The 13,380-nt window shown below is 65.7% G+C and overlaps 27 non-coding genes across 27 annotated transcripts; all 27 read right to left on the bottom strand.

The window, feature by feature from the left end:
- Positions 1 to 373: 373 nt before the first annotated feature.
- On the bottom strand, positions 374 to 446 carry TRNAR-ACG (transfer RNA arginine (anticodon ACG)). The gene has a single exon. It is a non-coding gene; the product is annotated as a tRNA-Arg (tRNA).
- Positions 447 to 663: 217 nt separating this feature from the next.
- TRNAV-CAC (transfer RNA valine (anticodon CAC)) lies at positions 664 to 736 on the bottom strand. Its single transcript has one exon. It is a non-coding gene; the product is annotated as a tRNA-Val (tRNA).
- Positions 737 to 1,315: 579 nt separating this feature from the next.
- Positions 1,316 to 1,388, bottom strand: TRNAR-ACG (transfer RNA arginine (anticodon ACG)). Its single transcript has one exon. It is a non-coding gene; the product is annotated as a tRNA-Arg (tRNA).
- Positions 1,389 to 1,606: 218 nt separating this feature from the next.
- Positions 1,607 to 1,679, bottom strand: TRNAV-CAC (transfer RNA valine (anticodon CAC)). The gene has a single exon. It is a non-coding gene; the product is annotated as a tRNA-Val (tRNA).
- A 579-nt stretch (positions 1,680 to 2,258) lies between these two features.
- On the bottom strand, positions 2,259 to 2,331 carry TRNAR-ACG (transfer RNA arginine (anticodon ACG)). Its single transcript has one exon. It is a non-coding gene; the product is annotated as a tRNA-Arg (tRNA).
- An 857-nt stretch (positions 2,332 to 3,188) lies between these two features.
- TRNAR-ACG (transfer RNA arginine (anticodon ACG)) lies at positions 3,189 to 3,261 on the bottom strand. Its single transcript has one exon. It is a non-coding gene; the product is annotated as a tRNA-Arg (tRNA).
- A 218-nt stretch (positions 3,262 to 3,479) lies between these two features.
- On the bottom strand, positions 3,480 to 3,552 carry TRNAV-CAC (transfer RNA valine (anticodon CAC)). The gene has a single exon. It is a non-coding gene; the product is annotated as a tRNA-Val (tRNA).
- Positions 3,553 to 4,149: 597 nt separating this feature from the next.
- Positions 4,150 to 4,222, bottom strand: TRNAR-ACG (transfer RNA arginine (anticodon ACG)). The gene has a single exon. It is a non-coding gene; the product is annotated as a tRNA-Arg (tRNA).
- Positions 4,223 to 4,440: 218 nt separating this feature from the next.
- Positions 4,441 to 4,513, bottom strand: TRNAV-CAC (transfer RNA valine (anticodon CAC)). The gene has a single exon. It is a non-coding gene; the product is annotated as a tRNA-Val (tRNA).
- A 567-nt stretch (positions 4,514 to 5,080) lies between these two features.
- Positions 5,081 to 5,153, bottom strand: TRNAR-ACG (transfer RNA arginine (anticodon ACG)). Its single transcript has one exon. It is a non-coding gene; the product is annotated as a tRNA-Arg (tRNA).
- Positions 5,154 to 5,370: 217 nt separating this feature from the next.
- On the bottom strand, positions 5,371 to 5,443 carry TRNAV-CAC (transfer RNA valine (anticodon CAC)). Its single transcript has one exon. It is a non-coding gene; the product is annotated as a tRNA-Val (tRNA).
- A 585-nt stretch (positions 5,444 to 6,028) lies between these two features.
- Positions 6,029 to 6,101, bottom strand: TRNAR-ACG (transfer RNA arginine (anticodon ACG)). The gene has a single exon. It is a non-coding gene; the product is annotated as a tRNA-Arg (tRNA).
- A 218-nt stretch (positions 6,102 to 6,319) lies between these two features.
- On the bottom strand, positions 6,320 to 6,392 carry TRNAV-CAC (transfer RNA valine (anticodon CAC)). Its single transcript has one exon. It is a non-coding gene; the product is annotated as a tRNA-Val (tRNA).
- A 585-nt stretch (positions 6,393 to 6,977) lies between these two features.
- TRNAR-ACG (transfer RNA arginine (anticodon ACG)) lies at positions 6,978 to 7,050 on the bottom strand. Its single transcript has one exon. It is a non-coding gene; the product is annotated as a tRNA-Arg (tRNA).
- Positions 7,051 to 7,267: 217 nt separating this feature from the next.
- TRNAV-CAC (transfer RNA valine (anticodon CAC)) lies at positions 7,268 to 7,340 on the bottom strand. The gene has a single exon. It is a non-coding gene; the product is annotated as a tRNA-Val (tRNA).
- Positions 7,341 to 7,907: 567 nt separating this feature from the next.
- On the bottom strand, positions 7,908 to 7,980 carry TRNAR-ACG (transfer RNA arginine (anticodon ACG)). Its single transcript has one exon. It is a non-coding gene; the product is annotated as a tRNA-Arg (tRNA).
- A 217-nt stretch (positions 7,981 to 8,197) lies between these two features.
- TRNAV-CAC (transfer RNA valine (anticodon CAC)) lies at positions 8,198 to 8,270 on the bottom strand. Its single transcript has one exon. It is a non-coding gene; the product is annotated as a tRNA-Val (tRNA).
- Positions 8,271 to 8,849: 579 nt separating this feature from the next.
- TRNAR-ACG (transfer RNA arginine (anticodon ACG)) lies at positions 8,850 to 8,922 on the bottom strand. Its single transcript has one exon. It is a non-coding gene; the product is annotated as a tRNA-Arg (tRNA).
- A 218-nt stretch (positions 8,923 to 9,140) lies between these two features.
- On the bottom strand, positions 9,141 to 9,213 carry TRNAV-CAC (transfer RNA valine (anticodon CAC)). Its single transcript has one exon. It is a non-coding gene; the product is annotated as a tRNA-Val (tRNA).
- Positions 9,214 to 9,780: 567 nt separating this feature from the next.
- Positions 9,781 to 9,853, bottom strand: TRNAR-ACG (transfer RNA arginine (anticodon ACG)). Its single transcript has one exon. It is a non-coding gene; the product is annotated as a tRNA-Arg (tRNA).
- Positions 9,854 to 10,070: 217 nt separating this feature from the next.
- On the bottom strand, positions 10,071 to 10,143 carry TRNAV-CAC (transfer RNA valine (anticodon CAC)). The gene has a single exon. It is a non-coding gene; the product is annotated as a tRNA-Val (tRNA).
- Positions 10,144 to 10,710: 567 nt separating this feature from the next.
- Positions 10,711 to 10,783, bottom strand: TRNAR-ACG (transfer RNA arginine (anticodon ACG)). The gene has a single exon. It is a non-coding gene; the product is annotated as a tRNA-Arg (tRNA).
- A 218-nt stretch (positions 10,784 to 11,001) lies between these two features.
- TRNAV-CAC (transfer RNA valine (anticodon CAC)) lies at positions 11,002 to 11,074 on the bottom strand. The gene has a single exon. It is a non-coding gene; the product is annotated as a tRNA-Val (tRNA).
- Positions 11,075 to 11,665: 591 nt separating this feature from the next.
- TRNAR-ACG (transfer RNA arginine (anticodon ACG)) lies at positions 11,666 to 11,738 on the bottom strand. Its single transcript has one exon. It is a non-coding gene; the product is annotated as a tRNA-Arg (tRNA).
- Positions 11,739 to 11,956: 218 nt separating this feature from the next.
- Positions 11,957 to 12,029, bottom strand: TRNAV-CAC (transfer RNA valine (anticodon CAC)). Its single transcript has one exon. It is a non-coding gene; the product is annotated as a tRNA-Val (tRNA).
- A 579-nt stretch (positions 12,030 to 12,608) lies between these two features.
- Positions 12,609 to 12,681, bottom strand: TRNAR-ACG (transfer RNA arginine (anticodon ACG)). Its single transcript has one exon. It is a non-coding gene; the product is annotated as a tRNA-Arg (tRNA).
- A 218-nt stretch (positions 12,682 to 12,899) lies between these two features.
- On the bottom strand, positions 12,900 to 12,972 carry TRNAV-CAC (transfer RNA valine (anticodon CAC)). The gene has a single exon. It is a non-coding gene; the product is annotated as a tRNA-Val (tRNA).
- Between the last annotated feature and the right edge of the window lie 408 nt (positions 12,973 to 13,380).

Below are 13,380 nucleotides of genomic sequence, written 5' to 3'. Positions count from 1 at the left end.
ATTCACGGCCAATGCAGCCCCTTCTTTTTCCGCCGCGGCTCCTTCCCGGCCCCGCTGCCCGCCCTCGCAGCACCAAGAGCTGCAGGGCCTGCCGGCTGGCCTCGTGGCGCAACGGCAGCGCGTCTGACTCCAGATCAGAAGGCTATGTGTTCAAATCACATCGGGGTCAGGCGGGCGAAAAGTTTGGCGGGCGAGGAGGCCCGGTCACGGCAATGGAGCGGCGCTGAAAGCCGCGGCCAGTGTTCCTCTTGGCCCCGTGGGGCACGCGCTTTTCCTGGCCGCCGGGGGAAGGAGAACAAAGAAGGGGAGGAAAGGGAAAGGGAAAGGGAAAGAAAAAAAAAAAGCACCCGCATCCCGGAAGGTGCCGTCACCACAAGCCAGGCAGGAGTCGAACCTGCAATCTCCTGATCCGTAGTCAGGCGCGTTATCCGTTGCGCCACTGGCCCACGCCTCCAGGTGAGGCGCGGGGGGGGCCGGCGCCAGGACCGAGGGTGCTGCCCGCCCGGGCTTCTTTCTCCCAGCAGCACCGAAGAGAACGGCGGACAAAAGGCTGCCGTAGGCCCAGAGCAGCGAGCGAGAGGGCACGAGCGCACGCCCAGGCGGCGAGCAGCTGCCCACTTGTGCAAGCCTGCGTTTTTCCAGGCCCCACGGCAAAAGGAGGCCTGTTTCTGCCTGGTTTCGAACCAGGGACCTTTCGCGTGTGAAGCGAACGTGATAACCACTACACTACAGAAACCCAGGGCCCGACACGGCCACTGAGGGGCCTGCCGGAGAGGCCCCCTTTGGCTGGCAGGCCGCCGCCGCCTCGGGCCCTGGCAGGTGGCCGCACGGCCGAGAGCACAGGCTCCGCTCGAAGGCCGGTTCCTCCCAGCAAGGCATTGGTGGTTCAGTGGTAGAATTCTCGCCCGCCACGCGGGAGGCCCGTGTTCGATTCACGGCCAATGCAGCCCCTTCTTTTTCCGCCGCGGCTCCTTCCCGGCCCCGCTGCCCGCCCTCGCAGCACCAAGAGCTGCAGGGCCTGCCGGCTGGCCTCGTGGCGCAACGGCAGCGCGTCTGACTCCAGATCAGAAGGCTATGTGTTCAAATCACATCGGGGTCAGGCGGGCGAAAAGTTTGGCGGGCGAGGAGGCCCGGTCACGGCAATGGAGCGGCGCTGAAAGCCGCGGCCAGTGTTCCTCTTGGCCCCGTGGGGCACGCGCTTTTCCTGGCCGCCGGGGGAAGGAGAACAAAGAAGGGGAGGAAAGGGAAAGGGAAAGGGAAAGGGAAAGGGAAAGAAAAAAAAAAAGCACCCGCATCCCGGAAGGTGCCGTCACCACAAGCCAGGCAGGAGTCGAACCTGCAATCTCCTGATCCGTAGTCAGGCGCGTTATCCGTTGCGCCACTGGCCCACGCCTCCAGGTGAGGCGCGGGGGGGGGCCGGCGCCAGGACCGAGGGTGCTGCCCGCCCGGGCTTCTTTCTCCCAGCAGCACCGAAGAGAACGGCGGACAAAAGGCTGCCGTAGGCCCAGAGCAGCGAGCGAGAGGGCACGAGCGCATGCCCAGGCGGCGAGCAGCTGCCCACTTGTGCAAGCCTGCGTTTTTCCAGGCCCCACGGCAAAAGGAGGCCTGTTTCTGCCTGGTTTCGAACCAGGGACCTTTCGCGTGTGAAGCGAACGTGATAACCACTACACTACAGAAACCCAGGGCCCGACACGGCCACTGAGGGGCCTGCCGGAGAGGCCCCCTTTGGCTGGCAGGCCGCCGCCGCCTCGGGCCCTGGCAGGTGGCCGCACGGCCGAGAGCACAGGCTCCGCTCGAAGGCCGGTTCCTCCCAGCAAGGCATTGGTGGTTCAGTGGTAGAATTCTCGCCCGCCACGCGGGAGGCCCGTGTTCGATTCACGGCCAATGCAGCCCCTTCTTTTTCCGCCGCGGCTCCTTCCCGGCCCCGCTGCCCGCCCTCGCAGCACCAAGAGCTGCAGGGCCTGCCGGCTGGCCTCGTGGCGCAACGGCAGCGCGTCTGACTCCAGATCAGAAGGCTATGTGTTCAAATCACATCGGGGTCAGGCGGGCGAAAAGTTTGGCGGGCGAGGAGGCCCGGTCACGGCAATGGAGCGGCGCTGAAAGCCGCGGCCAGTGTTCCTCTTGGCCCCGTGGGGCACGCGCTTTTCCTGGCCGCCGGGGGAAGGAGAACAAAGAAGGGGAGGAAAGGGAAAGGGAAAGGGAAAGGGAAAGGGAAAGAAAAAAAAAAAGCACCCGCATCCCGGAAGGTGCCGTCACCACAAGCCAGGCAGGAGTCGAACCTGCAATCTCCTGATCCGTAGTCAGGCGCGTTATCCGTTGCGCCACTGGCCCACGCCTCCAGGTGAGGCGCGGGGGGGGCCGGCGCCAGGACCGAGGGTGCTGCCCGCCCGGGCTTCTTTCTCCCAGCAGCACCGAAGAGAACGGCGGACAAAAGGCTGCCGTAGGCCCAGAGCAGCGAGCGAGAGGGCACGAGCGCACGCCCAGGCGGCGAGCAGCTGCCCACTTGTGCAAGCCTGCGTTTTTCCAGGCCCCACGGCAAAAGGAGGCCTGTTTCTGCCTGGTTTCAAACCAGGGACCTTTCGCGTGTGAAGCGAACGTGATAACCACTACACTACAGAAACCCAGGGCCCGACACGGCCACTGAGGGGCCTGCCGGAGAGGCCCCCTTTGGCTGGCAGGCCGCCGCCGCCTCGGGCCCTGGCAGGTGGCCGCACGGCCGAGAGCACAGGCTCCGCTCGAAGGCCGGTTCCTCCCAGCAAGGCATTGGTGGTTCAGTGGTAGAATTCTCGCCCGCCACGCGGGAGGCCCGTGTTCGATTCACGGCCAATGCAGCCCCTTCTTTTTCCGCCGCGGCTCCTTCCCGGCCCCGCTGCCCGCCCTCGCAGCACCAAGAGCTGCAGGGCCTGCCGGCTGGCCTCGTGGCGCAACGGCAGCGCGTCTGACTCCAGATCAGAAAGCTATGTGTTCAAATCACATCGGGGTCAGGCGGGCGAAAAGTTTGGCGGGCGAGGAGGCCCGGTCACGGCAATGGAGCGGCGCTGAAAGCCGCGGCCAGTGTTCCTCTTGGCCCCGTGGGGCACGCGCTTTTCCTGGCCGCCGGGGGAAGGAGAACAAAGAAGGGGAGGAAAGGGAAAGGGAAAGGGAAAGAAAAAAAAAAAGCACCCGCATCCCGGAAGGTGCCGTCACCACAAGCCAGGCAGGAGTCGAACCTGCAATCTCCTGATCCGTAGTCAGGCGCGTTATCCGTTGCGCCACTGGCCCACGCCTCCAGGTGAGGCGCGGGGGGGGGCCGGCGCCAGGACCGAGGGTGCTGCCCGCCCGGGCTTCTTTCTCCCAGCAGCACCGAAGAGAACGGCGGACAAAAGGCTGCCGTAGGCCCAGAGCAGCGAGCGAGAGGGCACGAGCGCATGCCCAGGCGGCGAGCAGCTGCCCACTTGTGCAAGCCTGCGTTTTTCCAGGCCCCACGGCAAAAGGAGGCCTGTTTCTGCCTGGTTTCGAACCAGGGACCTTTCGCGTGTGAAGCGAACGTGATAACCACTACACTACAGAAACCCAGGGCCCGACACGGCCACTGAGGGGCCTGCCGGAGAGGCCCCCTTTGGCTGGCAGGCCGCCGCCGCCTCGGGCCCTGGCAGGTGGCCGCACGGCCGAGAGCACAGGCTCCGCTCGAAGGCCGGTTCCTCCCAGCAAGGCATTGCTGGTTCAGTGGTAGAATTCTCGCCCGCCACGCGGGAGGCCCGTGTTCGATTCACGGCCAATGCAGCCCCTTCTTTTTCCGCCGCGGCTCCTTCCCGGCCCCGCTGCCCGCCCTCGCAGCACCAAGAGCTGCAGGGCCTGCCAGCTGGCCTCGTGGCGCAACGGCAGCGCGTCTGACTCCAGATCAGAAGGCTATGTGTTCAAATCACATCGGGGTCAGGCGGGCGAAAAGTTTGGCGGGCGAGGAGGCCCGGTCACGGCAATGGAGCGGCGCTGAAAGCCGCGGCCAGTGTTCCTCTTGGCCCCGTGGGGCACGCGCTTTTCCTGGCTGCCGGGGGAAGGAGAACAAAGAAGGGGAGGAAAGGGAAAGGGAAAGGGAAAGGGAAAGGGAAAGGGAAAGGGAAAGGGAAAGAAAAAAAAAAAGCACCCGCATCCCGGAAGGTGCCGTCACCACAAGCCAGGCAGGAGTCGAACCTGCAATCTCCTGATCCGTAGTCAGGCGCGTTATCCGTTGCGCCACTGGCCCACGCCTCCAGGTGAGGCGCGGGGGGGGGCCGGCGCCAGGACCGAGGGTGCTGCCCGCCCGGGCTTCTTTCTCCCAGCAGCACCGAAGAGAACGGCGGACAAAAGGCTGCCGTAGGCCCAGAGCAGCGAGCGAGAGGGCACGAGCGCACGCCCAGGCGGCGAGCAGCTGCCCACTTGTGCAAGCCTGCGTTTTTCCAGGCCCCACGGCAAAAGGAGGCCTGTTTCTGCCTGGTTTCGAACCAGGGACCTTTCGCGTGTGAAGCGAACGTGATAACCACTACACTACAGAAACCCAGGGCCCGACACGGCCACTGAGGGGCCTGCCGGAGAGGCCCCCTTTGGCTGGCAGGCCGCCGCCGCCTCGGGCCCTGGCAGGTGGCCGCACGGCCGAGAGCACAGGCTCCGCTCGAAGGCCGGTTCCTCCCAGCAAGGCATTGGTGGTTCAGTGGTAGAATTCTCGCCCGCCACGCGGGAGGCCCGTGTTCGATTCACGGCCAATGCAGCCCCTTCTTTTTCCGCCGCGGCTCCTTCCCGGCCCCGCTGCCCGCCCTCGCAGCACCAAGAGCTGCAGGGCCTGCCGGCTGGCCTCGTGGCGCAACGGCAGCGCGTCTGACTCCAGATCAGAAGGCTATGTGTTCAAATCACATCGGGGTCAGGCGGGCGAAAAGTTTGGCGGGCGAGGAGGCCCGGTCACGGCAATGGAGCGGCGCTGAAAGCCGCGGCCAGTGTTCCTCTTGGCCCCGTGGGGCACGCGCTTTTCCTGGCCGCCGGGGGAAGGAGAACAAAGAAGGGGAGGAAAGGGAAAGGGAAAGGGAAAGAAAAAAAAAAAGCACCCGCATCCCGGAAGGTGCCGTCACCACAAGCCAGGCAGGAGTCGAACCTGCAATCTCCTGATCCGTAGTCAGGCGCGTTATCCGTTGCGCCACTGGCCCACGCCTCCAGGTGAGGCGCGGGGGGGGCCGGCGCCAGGACCGAGGGTGCTGCCCGCCCGGGCTTCTTTCTCCCAGCAGCACCGAAGAGAACGGCGGACAAAAGGCTGCCGTAGGCCCAGAGCAGCGAGCGAGAGGGCACGAGCGCACGCCCAGGCGGCGAGCAGCTGCCCACTTGTGCAAGCCTGCGTTTTTCCAGGCCCCACGGCAAAAGGAGGCCTGTTTCTGCCTGGTTTCGAACCAGGGACCTTTCGCGTGTGAAGCGAACGTGATAACCACTACACTACAGAAACCCAGGGCCCGACACGGCCACTGAGGGGCCTGCCGGAGAGGCCCCCTTTGGCTGGCAGGCCGCCGCCGCCTCGGGCCCTGGCAGGTGGCCGCACGGCCGAGAGCACAGGCTCCGCTCGAAGGCCGGTTCCTCCCAGCAAGGCATTGGTGGTTCAGTGGTAGAATTCTCGCCCGCCACGCGGGAGGCCCGTGTTCGATTCACGGCCAATGCAGCCCCTTCTTTTTCCGCCGCGGCTCCTTCCCGGCCCCGCTGCCCGCCCTCGCAGCACCAAGAGCTGCAGGGCCTGCCGGCTGGCCTCGTGGCGCAACGGCAGCGCGTCTGACTCCAGATCAGAAGGCTATGTGTTCAAATCACATCGGGGTCAGGCGGGCGAAAAGTTTGGCGGGCGAGGAGGCCCGGTCACGGCAATGGAGCGGCGCTGAAAGCCGCGGCCAGTGTTCCTCTTGGCCCCGTGGGGCACGCGCTTTTCCTGGCCGCCGGGGGAAGGAGAACAAAGAAGGGGAGGAAAGGGAAAGGGAAAGGGAAAGGGAAAGGGAAAGGGAAAGAAAAAAAAAAAGCACCCGCATCCCGGAAGGTGCCGTCACCACAAGCCAGGCAGGAGTCGAACCTGCAATCTCCTGATCCGTAGTCAGGCGCGTTATCCGTTGCGCCACTGGCCCACGCCTCCAGGTGAGGCGCGGGGGGGGGCCGGCGCCAGGACCGAGGGTGCTGCCCGCCCGGGCTTCTTTCTCCCAGCAGCACCGAAGAGAACGGCGGACAAAAGGCTGCCGTAGGCCCAGAGCAGCGAGCGAGAGGGCACGAGCGCACGCCCAGGCGGCGAGCAGCTGCCCACTTGTGCAAGCCTGCGTTTTTCCAGGCCCCACGGCAAAAGGAGGCCTGTTTCTGCCTGGTTTCGAACCAGGGACCTTTCGCGTGTGAAGCGAACGTGATAACCACTACACTACAGAAACCCAGGGCCCGACACGGCCACTGAGGGGCCTGCCGGAGAGGCCCCCTTTGGCTGGCAGGCCGCCGCCGCCTCGGGCCCTGGCAGGTGGCCGCACGGCCGAGAGCACAGGCTCCGCTCGAAGGCCGGTTCCTCCCAGCAAGGCATTGGTGGTTCAGTGGTAGAATTCTCGCCCGCCACGCGGGAGGCCCGTGTTCGATTCACGGCCAATGCAGCCCCTTCTTTTTCCGCCGCGGCTCCTTCCCGGCCCCGCTGCCCGCCCTCACAGCACCAAGAGCTGCAGGGCCTGCCGGCTGGCCTCGTGGCGCAACGGCAGCGCGTCTGACTCCAGATCAGAAGGCTATGTGTTCAAATCACATCGGGGTCAGGTGGGCGAAAAGTTTGGCGGGCGAGGAGGCCCGGTCACGGCAATGGAGCGGCGCTGAAAGCCGCGGCCAGTGTTCCTCTTGGCCCCGTGGGGCACGCGCTTTTCCTGGCCGCCGGGGGAAGGAGAACAAAGAAGGGGAGGAAAGGGAAAGGGAAAGGGAAAGGGAAAGGGAAAGGGAAAGAAAAAAAAAAAGCACCCGCATCCCGGAAGGTGCCGTCACCACAAGCCAGGCAGGAGTCGAACCTGCAATCTCCTGATCCGTAGTCAGGCGCGTTATCCGTTGCGCCACTGGCCCACGCCTCCAGGTGAGGTGCGGGGGGGGCCGGCGCCAGGACCGAGGGTGCTGCCCGCCCGGGCTTCTTTCTCCCAGCAGCACCGAAGAGAACGGCGGACAAAAGGCTGCCGTAGGCCCAGAGCAGCGAGCGAGAGGGCACGAGCGCACGCCCAGGCGGCGAGCAGCTGCCCACTTGTGCAAGCCTGCGTTTTTCCAGGCCCCACGGCAAAAGGAGGCCTGTTTCTGCCTGGTTTCGAACCAGGGACCTTTCGCGTGTGAAGCGAACGTGATAACCACTACACTACAGAAACCCAGGGCCCGACACGGCCACTGAGGGGCCTGCCGGAGAGGCCCCCTTTGGCTGGCAGGCCGCCGCCGCCTCGGGCCCTGGCAGGTGGCCGCACGGCCGAGAGCACAGGCTCCGCTCGAAGGCCGGTTCCTCCCAGCAAGGCATTGGTGGTTCAGTGGTAGAATTCTCGCCCGCCACGCGGGAGGCCCGTGTTCGATTCACGGCCAATGCAGCCCCTTCTTTTTCCGCCGCGGCTCCTTCCCGGCCCCGCTGCCCGCCCTCGCAGCACCAAGAGCTGCAGGGCCTGCCGGCTGGCCTCGTGGCGCAACGGCAGCGCGTCTGACTCCAGATCAGAAGGCTATGTGTTCAAATCACATCGGGGTCAGGCGGGCGAAAAGTTTGGCGGGCGAGGAGGCCCGGTCACGGCAATGGAGCGGCGCTGAAAGCCGCGGCCAGTGTTCCTCTTGGCCCCGTGGGGCACGCGCTTTTCCTGGCCGCCGGGGGAAGGAGAACAAAGAAGGGGAGGAAAGGGAAAGGGAAAGGGAAAGAAAAAAAAAAAGCACCCGCATCCCGGAAGGTGCCGTCACCACAAGCCAGGCAGGAGTCGAACCTGCAATCTCCTGATCCGTAGTCAGGCGCGTTATCCGTTGCGCCACTGGCCCACGCCTCCAGGTGAGGCGCGGGGGGGGCCGGCGCCAGGACCGAGGGTGCTGCCCGCCCGGGCTTCTTTCTCCCAGCAGCACCGAAGAGAACGGCGGACAAAAGGCTGCCGTAGGCCCAGAGCAGCGAGCGAGAGGGCACGAGCGCACGCCCAGGCGGCGAGCAGCTGCCCACTTGTGCAAGCCTGCGTTTTTCCAGGCCCCACGGCAAAAGGAGGCCTGTTTCTGCCTGGTTTCGAACCAGGGACCTTTCGCGTGTGAAGCGAACGTGATAACCACTACACTACAGAAACCCAGGGCCCGACACGGCCACTGAGGGGCCTGCCGGAGAGGCCCCCTTTGGCTGGCAGGCCGCCGCCGCCTCGGGCCCTGGCAGGTGGCCGCACGGCCGAGAGCACAGGCTCCGCTCGAAGGCCGGTTCCTCCCAGCAAGGCATTGGTGGTTCAGTGGTAGAATTCTCGCCCGCCACGCGGGAGGCCCGTGTTCGATTCACGGCCAATGCAGCCCCTTCTTTTTCCGCCGCGGCTCCTTCCCGGCCCCGCTGCCCGCCCTCGCAGCACCAAGAGCTGCAGGGCCTGCCGGCTGGCCTCGTGGCGCAACGGCAGCGCGTCTGACTCCAGATCAGAAGGCTATGTGTTCAAATCACATCGGGGTCAGGCGGGCGAAAAGTTTGGCGGGCGAGGAGGCCCGGTCACGGCAATGGAGCGGCGCTGAAAGCCGCGGCCAGTGTTCCTCTTGGCCCCGTGGGGCACGCGCTTTTCCTGGCTGCCGGGGGAAGGAGAACAAAGAAGGGGAGGAAAGGGAAAGGGAAAGGGAAAGGGAAAGGGAAAGAAAAAAAAAAAGCACCCGCATCCCGGAAGGTGCCGTCACCACAAGCCAGGCAGGAGTCGAACCTGCAATCTCCTGATCCGTAGTCAGGCGCGTTATCCGTTGCGCCACTGGCCCACGCCTCCAGGTGAGGCGCGGGGGGGGGCCGGCGCCAGGACCGAGGGTGCTGCCCGCCCGGGCTTCTTTCTCCCAGCAGCACCGAAGAGAACGGCGGACAAAAGGCTGCCGTAGGCCCAGAGCAGCGAGCGAGAGGGCACGAGCGCACGCCCAGGCGGCGAGCAGCTGCCCACTTGTGCAAGCCTGCGTTTTTCCAGGCCCCACGGCAAAAGGAGGCCTGTTTCTGCCTGGTTTCGAACCAGGGACCTTTCGCGTGTGAAGCGAACGTGATAACCACTACACTACAGAAACCCAGGGCCCGACACGGCCACTGAGGGGCCTGCCGGAGAGGCCCCCTTTGGCTGGCAGGCCGCCGCCGCCTCGGGCCCTGGCAGGTGGCCGCACGGCCGAGAGCACAGGCTCCGCTCGAAGGCCGGTTCCTCCCAGCAAGGCATTGGTGGTTCAGTGGTAGAATTCTCGCCCGCCACGCGGGAGGCCCGTGTTCGATTCACGGCCAATGCAGCCCCTTCTTTTTCCGCCGCGGCTCCTTCCCGGCCCCGCTGCCCGCCCTCGCAGCACCAAGAGCTGCAGGGCCTGCCGGCTGGCCTCGTGGCGCAACGGCAGCGCGTCTGACTCCAGATCAGAAGGCTATGTGTTCAAATCACATCGGGGTCAGGCGGGCGAAAAGTTTGGCGGGCGAGGAGGCCCGGTCACGGCAATGGAGCGGCACTGAAAGCCGCGGCCAGTGTTCCTCTTGGCCCCGTGGGGCACGCGCTTTTCCTGGCCGCCGGGGGAAGGAGAACAAAGAAGGGGAGGAAAGGGAAAGGGAAAGGGAAAGAAAAAAAAAAAGCACCCGCATCCCGGAAGGTGCCGTCACCACAAGCCAGGCAGGAGTCGAACCTGCAATCTCCTGATCCGTAGTCAGGCGCGTTATCCGTTGCGCCACTGGCCCACGCCTCCAAGTGAGGCGCGGGGGGGGCCGGCGCCAGGACCGAGGGTGCTGCCCGCCCGGGCTTCTTTCTCCCAGCAGCACCGAAGAGAACGGCGGACAAAAGGCTGCCGTAGGCCCAGAGCAGCGAGCGAGAGGGCACGAGCGCACGCCCAGGCGGCGAGCAGCTGCCCACTTGTGCAAGCCTGCGTTTTTCCAGGCCCCACGGCAAAAGGAGGCCTGTTTCTGCCTGGTTTCGAACCAGGGACCTTTCGCGTGTGAAGCGAACGTGATAACCACTACACTACAGAAACCCAGGGCCCGACACGGCCACTGAGGGGCCTGCCGGAGAGGCCCCCTTTGGCTGGCAGGCCGCCGCCGCCTCGGGCCCTGGCAGGTGGCCGCACGGCCGAGAGCACAGGCTCCGCTCGAAGGCCGGTTCCTCCCAGCAAGGCATTGGTGGTTCAGTGGTAGAATTCTCGCCCGCCACGCGGGAGGCCCGTGTTCGATTCACGGCCAATGCAGCCCCTTCTTTTTCCGCCGCGGCTCCTTCCCGGCCCCGCTGCCCGCCCTCGCAGCACCAAGAGCTGCAGGGCCTGCCGGCTGGCCTCGTGGCGCAACGGCAGCGCGTCTGACTCCAGATCAGAAGGCTATGTGTTCAAATCACATCGGGGTCAGGCGGGCGAAAAGTTTGGCGGGCGAGGAGGCCCGGTCACGGCAATGGAGCGGCGCTGAAAGCCGCGGCCAGTGTTCCTCTTGGCCCCGTGGGGCACGCGCTTTTCCTGGCCGCCGGGGGAAGGAGAACAAAGAAGGGGAGGAAAGGGAAAGGGAAAGGGAAAGAAAAAAAAAAAGCACCCGCATCCCGGAAGGTGCCGTCACCACAAGCCAGGCAGGAGTCGAACCTGCAATCTCCTGATCCGTAGTCAGGCGCGTTATCCGTTGCGCCACTGGCCCACGCCTCCAGGTGAGGCGCGGGGGGGGGCCGGCGCCAGGACCGAGGGTGCTGCCCGCCCGGGCTTCTTTCTCCCAGCAGCACCGAAGAGAACGGCGGACAAAAGGCTGCCGTAGGCCCAGAGCAGCGAGCGAGAGGGCACGAGCGCACGCCCAGGCGGCGAGCAGCTGCCCACTTGTGCAAGCCTGCGTTTTTCCAGGCCCCACGGCAAAAGGAGGCCTGTTTCTGCCTGGTTTCGAACCAGGGACCTTTCGCGTGTGAAGCGAACGTGATAACCACTACACTACAGAAACCCAGGGCCCGACACGGCCACTGAGGGGCCTGCCGGAGAGGCCCCCTTTGGCTGGCAGGCCGCCGCCGCCTCGGGCCCTGGCAGGTGGCCGCACGGCCGAGAGCACAGGCTCCGCTCGAAGGCCGGTTCCTCCCAGCAAGGCATTGGTGGTTCAGTGGTAGAATTCTCGCCCGCCACGCGGGAGGCCCGTGTTCGATTCACGGCCAATGCAGCCCCTTCTTTTTCCGCCGCGGCTCCTTCCCGGCCCCGCTGCCCGCCCTCGCAGCACCAAGAGCTGCAGGGCCTGCCGGCTGGCCTCGTGGCGCAACGGCAGCGCGTCTGACTCCAGATCAGAAGGCTATGTGTTCAAATCACATCGGGGTCAGGCGGGCAAAAAGTTTGGCGGGCGAGGAGGCCCGGTCACGGCAATGGAGCGGCGCTGAAAGCCGCGGCCAGTGTTCCTCTTGGCCCCGTGGGGCACGCGCTTTTCCTGGCCGCCGGGGGAAGGAGAACAAAGAAGGGGAGGAAAGGGAAAGGGAAAGGGAAAGGGAAAGGGAAAGGGAAAGGGAAAGAAAAAAAAAAAGCACCCGCATCCCGGAAGGTGCCGTCACCACAAGCCAGGCAGGAGTCGAACCTGCAATCTCCTGATCCGTAGTCAGGCGCGTTATCCGTTGCGCCACTGGCCCACGCCTCCAGGTGAGGCGCGGGGGGGGGCCGGCGCCAGGACCGAGGGTGCTGCCCGCCCGGGCTTCTTTCTCCCAGCAGCACCGAAGAGAACGGCGGACAAAAGGCTGCCGTAGGCCCAGAGCAGCGAGCGAGAGGGCACGAGCGCACGCCCAGGCGGCGAGCAGCTGCCCACTTGTGCAAGCCTGCGTTTTTCCAGGCCCCACGGCAAAAGGAGGCCTGTTTCTGCCTGGTTTCGAACCAGGGACCTTTCGCGTGTGAAGCGAACGTGATAACCACTACACTACAGAAACCCAGGGCCCGACACGGCCACTGAGGGGCCTGCCGGAGAGGCCCCCTTTGGCTGGCAGGCCGCCGCCGCCTCGGGCCCTGGCAGGTGGCCGCACGGCCGAGAGCACAGGCTCCGCTCGAAGGCCGGTTCCTCCCAGCAAGGCATTGGTGGTTCAGTGGTAGAATTCTCGCCCGCCACGCGGGAGGCCCGTGTTCGATTCACGGCCAATGCAGCCCCTTCTTTTTCCGCCGCGGCTCCTTCCCGGCCCCGCTGCCCGCCCTCGCAGCACCAAGAGCTGCAGGGCCTGCCGGCTGGCCTCGTGGCGCAACGGCAGCGCGTCTGACTCCAGATCAGAAGGCTATGTGTTCAAATCACATCGGGGTCAGGCGGGCGAAAAGTTTGGCGGGCGAGGAGGCCCGGTCACGGCAATGGAGCGGCGCTGAAAGCCGCGGCCAGTGTTCCTCTTGGCCCCGTGGGGCACGCGCTTTTCCTGGCCGCCGGGGGAAGGAGAACAAAGAAGGGGAGGAAAGGGAAAGGGAAAGGGAAAGGGAAAGGGAAAGAAAAAAAAAAAGCACCCGCATCCCGGAAGGTGCCGTCACCACAAGCCAGGCAGGAGTCGAACCTGCAATCTCCTGATCCGTAGTCAGGCGCGTTATCCGTTGCGCCACTGGCCCACGCCTCCAGGTGAGGCGCGGGGGGGGGCCGGCGCCAGGACCGAGGGTGCTGCCCGCCCGGGCTTCTTTCTCCCAGCAGCACCGAAGAGAACGGCGGACAAAAGGCTGCCGTAGGCCCAGAGCAGCGAGCGAGAGGGCACGAGCGCACGCCCAGGCGGCGAGCAGCTGCCCACTTGTGCAAGCCTGCGTTTTTCCAGGCCCCACGGCAAAAGGAGGCCTGTTTCTGCCTGGTTTCGAACCAGGGACCTTTCGCGTGTGAAGCGAACGTGATAACCACTACACTACAGAAACCCAGGGCCCGACACGGCCACTGAGGGGCCTGCCGGAGAGGCCCCCTTTGGCTGGCAGGCCGCCGCCGCCTCGGGCCCTGGCAGGTGGCCGCACGGCCGAGAGCACAGGCTCCGCTCGAAGGCCGGTTCCTCCCAGCAAGGCATTGGTGGTTCAGTGGTAGAATTCTCGCCCGCCACGCGGGAGGCCCGTGTTCGATTCACGGCCAATGCAGCCCCTTCTTTTTCCGCCGCGGCTCCTTCCCGGCCCCGCTGCCCGCCCTCGCAGCACCAAGAGCTGCAGGGCCTGCCGGCTGGCCTCGTGGCGCAACGGCAGCGCGTCTGACTCCAGATCAGAAGGCTATGTGTTCAAATCACATCGGGGTCAGGCGGGCGAAAAGTTTGGCGGGCGAGGAGGCCCGGTCACGGCAAT

This window comes from Pelodiscus sinensis, chromosome 3 (genome assembly GCF_049634645.1).
Source record: "Pelodiscus sinensis isolate JC-2024 chromosome 3, ASM4963464v1, whole genome shotgun sequence".
NCBI classification, from domain to species: domain Eukaryota; kingdom Metazoa; phylum Chordata; order Testudines; family Trionychidae; genus Pelodiscus; species Pelodiscus sinensis.
This window is presented reverse-complemented; position numbering and strand designations above follow the sequence as displayed.